General features: G+C 45.7%; 1 pseudogene; it reads right to left on the bottom strand.

The window, feature by feature from the left end:
- Nucleotides 1-1,012: 1,012 nt before the first annotated feature.
- On the bottom strand, nucleotides 1,013-1,286 carry LOC128123482 (small nuclear ribonucleoprotein E-like; annotated as a pseudogene).
- Between the last annotated feature and the right edge of the window lie 6,131 nt (nucleotides 1,287-7,417).

Raw genomic sequence — 7,417 nt, 5'->3', positions numbered from 1 at the left:
AAGATAATCAGGACAACAATGGAGGATCTTGGGGCCTCACTGGCTAGCCAGTCTTGCCTAATGGTGAGCTCCAGGCCAGTGAGAGGCTCTCTTAAAGAAGGTGAAAGGGATTTCTAAGGACAACTCAGAAACAGAGAAGGAAGGAGTAACAAAGGACTTGGGAAAATTAAGGGATGGGCAAAACAATCTCAAAATGGGGCGGGGGGTGCACAGAAGCTCATGTATCAGCCACTTCTGTGTCAAGTCGATGAAAAGATTTGCAGAAAGCATCTGAAGTGGGCTCTCTCGGCCCCATGGTTTCAGAAGTTCAGCCAGTCATTGCAGAGGCAGCCCCAAGGAGGTTCCTCACACCACAGCACAACACGAAGTTGGGAAGGGGAAAATCTAGAACTCTGGGTTTATCTTTTTATTTATTTATTTTTTAACTTGTTGCCCCAGGTCCAAAGGACAGTACCACCTACATCAGAGTAGGTCTTTGTTTGTGCTGGGACCCTCTTCCTAGGGAGACTAGAGCAAACACCTGTTCACTCTAAATAGAGAATAACAACAGACCAGCATAATGATCACACCGAAGTCCATCTTGGTGAATCAACGACTCTATCGGGAATATAGTGAGGTTTCTCACAGGAGAAGAGACAACCGAAGGGGGCTGTATCACCAAAGAGTGGACCCCAACATGGGTCAAAACTCATGAAAGTTGCAACCCTGAAGCTCTCTGTAGAACTTGAGGGCAGCTCTCTGGGTCTGAGCATCTCCTCCAGGCAGCTCCGAAGCTGGTGGAAAAGCCCCTCCCCCAACAGCTGCTTGCTGCCTTCGTAGTCTTGGGAGGGCCCTGAATATCTTGTGGGTTTTTTTTGGGGGGGGGGGTAATAAAAACAATCTCAGCATTTATTGTCACCTGATAATAAAATAAGGGCCACTAAAACAATATGAATAAATGTTTCGGACTGTGCTCCCAACAGAAGACACCTTTACTGTATTGCCTCTTCAACTCCTCAATGCTTGCCAGTTTCTAGTTGGAAACACTCTGGAGCAGAGTAATACTGTCTCCTTTCAGCACGATCCGACCCAGATGTTTCCTTGACTCTGTTTTAGAGTGAATTTCTTCTGCATCATCTAATACGAGGTCCACGTACTCATCAAAGCCAATAATACAATCCTCTATCCCCATATTCATTTGCTCATACAGTCAGACCTGAATCCGAGACCTATTTTGCAAGTGTCTGAAGATGAGGTTGAAGGTGCATCCCCTTCTGCACCTTCTGGCTCTGGCCATGGTGTGCCATGGTGTGCCATGGTGTGCCATGGTGTGCCATGGTGTGCCATGGTGGAAGTCACAAGACCACACGAGTAGGAAGGCGCCTCAGGAAGCCATCTTGTTCTGTTGTTTTTTGTTTGTTTGCTTTTGTTTTTTAGGAACTTCTGAGACTTGAGTTGTTTATTTTTTGAGTGCGCCGCCCACCTTTCTCGAGGGGATGTTTTAACTCAGAACTTCCTGAGCCTTAAGGAGTCTCCTGTTTAATCCTCTCTGGAAATAGCTTCACCGACTATCTCAGTTAGGACTTTGTGTATGGTTTTTGTTTGTTTGTTTGTGAGTGTGTGTGTGTGTGTGTGTAGTTTTTCAAGACAGGGTTTCTCTGTGTAGCCCTGGTTGTCCTGGAACTCACTCTGTAGCCCAGGCTGGCCTTGAACTCAGAGATCAGCCTGCCTCTGCCTCCCGAGTGCTGGGATTAAAGGTGTGCACCACCACACAGCCTGGCTCAGGTAGGGTTTTATTGCTGTGAATAGATGCCATGACCACAGCAACTCTTATAAAAGAAAACACTTAATTTGTAAAAGAGTCTCTATGTAGTCCCACCTTAAGCTTTATTGTGCACCTGGAATTGGACTGATTGTTGTCTGAAAACCTTTTCCAAATTGTATCGTGTGTGTTCAGTATGCTGAACAACGAACCACCTGGCATTAGCCTCCCCGAAGTCTGATCCAGGCTGACAAGTCAGTCCGCACCAGGTTTTCCTTCTCATCTCTGAGGTATGACACCTGCTGGGACCCCTTCCTTATGAGATCTACATCTTGTCTTAGTCTCTGTTCTGTGGCTGTGAAGAGACACCATGACTGAGGTAGCTCTCCTAAGAGAAAGCGTTTCACTGGGACTCGCGTACAGTTTCAGAGGTCAGTCCATTATCACCACGGCAGAAGGCATGGTGGCGTGCAGGCAGACGTGGTGCTGGAGACGTAGCTGAGAACTACATCCTGATTTGCTGGCCAAGAGACTCTGGGCTTGGCATGGGCTCTTGAAACCTCAAAGCCCACCCCCAGTGACACACTTCCTCCGGCAAGGCCACACCTCCTAACCCTTTGAAATATAGTGCCACTCCCTGGTGACCAAGTATTCAAATACATGAGCCTATAGGGGAGCATTCTTTAATTTTTTTATATTTTGCTTATTTTGAGACAGGGTCTCTCTATGTAGCACTGGTTGTCCCAGAACTCTCTCTGTAGACCAGGCTAGTCCTGAACTCACAGAGATCTGCCTGCTTTTACCTCCTGGGTACTGGGACTAAAGGTGTGTGCCACCACCTGCCCAGCTAAAATTTTTATTTTTATTTTATCTTACATGTGTAGGTATTTTGCCTGCATGTATGTCTGTGCACCACATGCATGTCTTGTACCCACAGAAGCCAGAAGAGGGTGAGTACAGTTATAGATGGCTGTGAGCCACCACGTGGGTGCTGGGAATCGAACCCATGTTCCCTGGAAGAGCAGCCAATGCTCTTAACCTCTGAGCCAACTCTCCAGCCCCCTAATGGGAGTCCATTCTTATTCAAACCCACCACACATCTATAAATAAATAAATAATCACTCGGGAGGCAGAGGTAGGCAGATCTTTGTGAATTCAAGGCCAGCCTGGTCTACATGGCAAATTCCATGACAGCCAGGGATACGTAAAGAGACTCTGTCTCAAAAAACAAAGAGGAAAAAGAAGAGAAAAGGAGGAATAGCCATCCTCTAGGCTGGGCTTCAAGAGGTCATGATTCTAAAGCATGGTTATAGATCCAGGACTCAACAAGCACATGGAATAAGTCCATGACCAGAAATGCTCAAGTATATAGATATAAAAAAAATATGGGGACTCTTCACTACCTTTGTTATGTATTCCTGTTAACATCTGAACTTTGTAAAATGGTGGCAAAAACACCTTCATTTAAACTAATCAAATTACAGAAACACTGGCAAAAAAAACCAGTCCCTTATTTTCTTCATCAACTTTTTTGTTTGTTTGTTGTTTGTTTTTGCTCTGTTTTGTTTTTTGAGACAGGGTTTCTCTGTGTAACAGCTCTGGTTGTCCTGGAACTCTCTTTTTAGCCCAGGCTGGTCTCAAACTCACAGATCCACCTGCCTCTGGCTCCCGAGTACTGGGATTAAAGGTGTGCACCACCACGCCCAACTCTTCATCGATTTCTTAGCCTCTTAAAAACTATAATTTATTTATTTCGTGAGGGGGTTACATCAGTGTGCATGTGCTATGGCACATATGTGGAAGTCAGGAGACAACTTTTGGGAGTGAGTTCTCTTTTTCTACCATGTGGGACTCGGAGGTGGGACTGGGTTTGTCTCTCTGGGTAGCAAGAACCTTTACATGTGGAGCCATGTTCATGACACTTGGAGTTTTCCTTTAAAAAACAAAAACAGGCCGACCTCAAACTCACTGTCTAGCCAACGATGATCTTCATTTCTTGTCCTTCAGCCCCCACCCCCTCGCCCGAGTGCTGGAACTACAGGTGTACAACACTGCTTTAAATTTAAATTCCCGGATGTGTAGTTTTGGTAATGCTATGGATGAATCGGATCTCCAGGCTTTGTGTTTGGCTGGCAAGCATTTCACCACTGAGTTACACTTTCAGTCCCAAGTTCTTAGACTTCTGAATTCCCCAGATCTGACTTGAGCTAAGGAAACGCCCTGAGGTATAATCATTAACAGAGATTGTTCTAGCAGGAGATTACTAATAAAGGTTTAATTTTTACTGGGTAAGTGCAAAGTTTGTCCTTCTAAAACAGGACAGCCTGTGTTTCCATGCTGGGTGGTTGAAATAACAATGAGCCTGTTGTTTGGGTTGGATTGTATTGAAGAAACGTCCAAGAAAGGTCCAGAATGCAACTTATAAAGTCAATGTCAAAATAAAGACCCTGGGGCGGGTTGGTGGTTGACATTGTGTCCCTCCGGTTCCTATGCCACTGACACAGTTTGCTTTTGAAATGAGCAGAAACTGAGAACAGCTGAAGCCTGAGCCCTGGATAGTGCTTCCTCTTGTTCCCACACAGGGAGGCAATATTATTATTATGATGATGATGTTTTTCAACTTTTTATAACCTTTATTGCATTTTTCTTTGACAAGTTCATGCATGCACAAAGAGCATTCTGATCACTGTAATTCTTCTCTAATCTCCCTCCAGCTGTCAGTCAATGTCAACCTGTGTCTGGACGTCAACACGACAGAAATCCACAAGATTTGCCTTTTGCTTTAGAAACTCACATTAAGATTATTTTTTAATTGTGTGTGTGTGTATGTGTGTGCGTGTGTGTGTATGTGTGTGTGTGTGTGTGTGTGTGTGTGTGTGTGTGTGCATGTGAGTGCCCATGGAGTCCAGACAAGGGCATTGGATCCCCTGGAGCTGGAGTTCCAGGCAGTTGTGAGCCAGCCACCATGGTTACTGGGAACTGAACCCAGATCTTCTACACAGTAGCATGGGTTCTTAATTGCTGAGCCATCTCTCCAGCCCTAACATTGTTTTTGTGCACCTTGTCACCACCATCCTCTCCTGAGTCATGACTGTACAGAAACACCTGTAGTAGAAGAGATGGGATATTTACATATGTATCAGAACTTTAAAAAAAAAAATCCTGCATAGTGAAAAACATTTCTGATGTAAAGCTGGTGTCTTAGTCAGGGTTACTATTGCTATGATAAAACCAAAAGCAAGTTGGGGAGGAAAGGGTTTGTCCGGCTCACAGTCCCATATCTCTGTTCATCTTCCAAGAAAGTCATGACAGGAAACCAAACAGAACAGGAGCCTGGAGGCAGGAGCTGACGCAGAGGCCGTGGAGGGGTGCTGCTTACTGGCTTGCTCCACATGGCTTGCTCAGCCTGCTTTCTTATAGAACCCAGGACCACCTGCCCAGGGATGGCCCCACCCACAATGGACTGGGCCCTCCAACATCAGTCATTAAAAAAATGCTTCACAGGCTTTCCTACAGCCTGATTTCCTCCCCCCACATCCCCCAAGACAGGATTTCCCTGTGTAGCCCTGGCTGTCCTGGAACTCACTCTATAGACCAGGCTGACCTCAAACTCAGAGATCTGTCTGCCTCTGCCTCCCGAGTGCTGGGATCGAAAGTGTGCACCACCACTGCCTGGCTAAAAGATGTGTAGTGCACCAGAGGACAGTTGTTGACATCGACTTTTAACCTTCACATGCACACACCTGTGTGTACACCTACACACACGCACCTCACACTAACAGAAAGAATTTTTTTTAATTAAATTAAAAAGAAGAAAGGGGGGCTGGAGAGATGGCTCAGTGGTTAAGAGCACTGACTGCTCTTCCTGAGGATCTGAGTTCAATTCCCAGACCCCACATGGCAGCTCACAACTGTCTGTAAAATTGCAATTCCAGAAGTTCACACAGACACACACGCAGGCAAAAACACCAGTGCACACAAAAATTTTAAAGTTCAATTAAAAAAATATTTAGAAGTGAACTTAAAAAGAAGAGGAGGGCCGGGCAGTGGTGGCGCATGCCTTTGATCCCAGCACTCTGGAGGCAGAACCAGACAGATCTCTGTGAGTTCGAGGCTAGCTTTGGTCTACAGATCGAGATCCAAGACAGGCACCAAAACTACACAGAGAAACCCTGTCTCGGAGAAAAAAAAGAAGAAAAAGAAGAAGAGGAGGAGGAGGAGGAGGAGGAGGAGGAGGAGGAGGAGGGAGAAGAAAGGTGGTGATGGTGTGGCATGCCTTTAATCTCAGCAGTTGGGAGGCTGAGGCAGATGGATTGCTGAGTTTGAGGCCAGTCTGGTCTACGGACAGCCAAGGCCTCACAGAGAAACCCTGTCTCAAAAAAATAAGAAGATAGAAGAAGATGAAGAAGAAGAAGAGGAGGTTTAAGTAATGGCATTCTCTCTCTGCTTCCTGACTGCAGGTACAAGGTGACCCACTGCCTCACCCTCCTGCCACCAGTCTTTCCCACGATGGATGTTCCCTCAGGTCCTGAGCAGAAGAAGTCGTTTCTCAGGTGCTTTTGTCACAACAATGAGAACAGTAACTGTTGTTCCCCCCCACACACACACCCACAGCGATGGCCGCACAGTGTAAAGACTCACACTTTTCCTGTGGTTCATCTAAAAGCCTGAGGTGGAATTGGGATCCTCCTCTTCCTCCTCCTCCAATCACAGAGGACCAGATGGTGCACACCATCATACCATAGATGGTAGTTTCAAAAGCTGGATCCTCCCCTCTCCCACTCCCATACAAAACCCGTGTGGAGATATCAGAGGGCACTAAGACAATGGGAAAAATAATGAGCAACAATAATAATAAAAGCAGCTCTCCCTGGAAGCAGTCTGAGGTAACCTGTGAAAATAGTTCATTATTGTCCTGCCAGGTGTGACGGTTCACGAATTTAATCCCAGCATTCCCTAAGCAGAGGCAGAAAGATCTCAGTGAGTTCCTGGTCAACAAAGCTGAATTAGTGAGACCCCACCTCAAAAACGAAAGAAAGAAAGAAAGAAAGAAAGAAAGAAAGAAAGAAAGAAAGAAAGAAAGAAAGAAAGAAAGAAAGAAAGAAAGAAAGAAAGAGAAAGGGGAAGAGAGAGAGAGAGAGTCACTACTTTTTTTTTTTTTTTGAGACAATGTCTTTCTATGTAGCCCTGGCTGGCTTGGAACTCTCTATGTAAATCATGGCTAGCCTCAAATTCACAGAGATTGACCTGCTTCTGCCTCCCAGAGTGCCAGCATTAAAGATGTATGTCACCTCTCAGAGTACCTGTCTGTAAAACTGTTTCCACCTTCAAGAATATTTTAATATGACTCTTCCTCCGGGCATATTTTGGAGTAGAGATTCTTTGGTTGATAGTGTTGCTGTTGATAGTTTTAAGTAGAAGGAGCCAAGGGATGATCACAGAACTGTGTTGTGATGGCAGTCATTACGTCCTGCTCTCTCTCAGCGGCAAGTAAGCTTGGGGGATGCTAGAGTACATAGGAAATAGATGGTGGACTGGAAATGGGGCTCCACAGTGTGGTGCAACTTTGCACTAATGCGGTTGAGGTCACCCATGCTCCTGTAAGTAACCCCTCATTCATGCTCTGTCTGTAAGTCCCCCAAACTCATTGGTTCGTTTGGTCGTGCCTTGGTGGAA

This window comes from Peromyscus californicus, unplaced genomic scaffold (assembly GCF_007827085.1).
Source record: "Peromyscus californicus insignis strain IS unplaced genomic scaffold, ASM782708v3 Scaffold_3__1_contigs__length_106647218, whole genome shotgun sequence".
Classification (NCBI taxonomy): domain Eukaryota; kingdom Metazoa; phylum Chordata; class Mammalia; order Rodentia; family Cricetidae; genus Peromyscus; species Peromyscus californicus.
The sequence above is the reverse complement of the archived record's forward strand: the minus strand, read 5'-3'. Positions and strand labels throughout refer to the sequence as shown.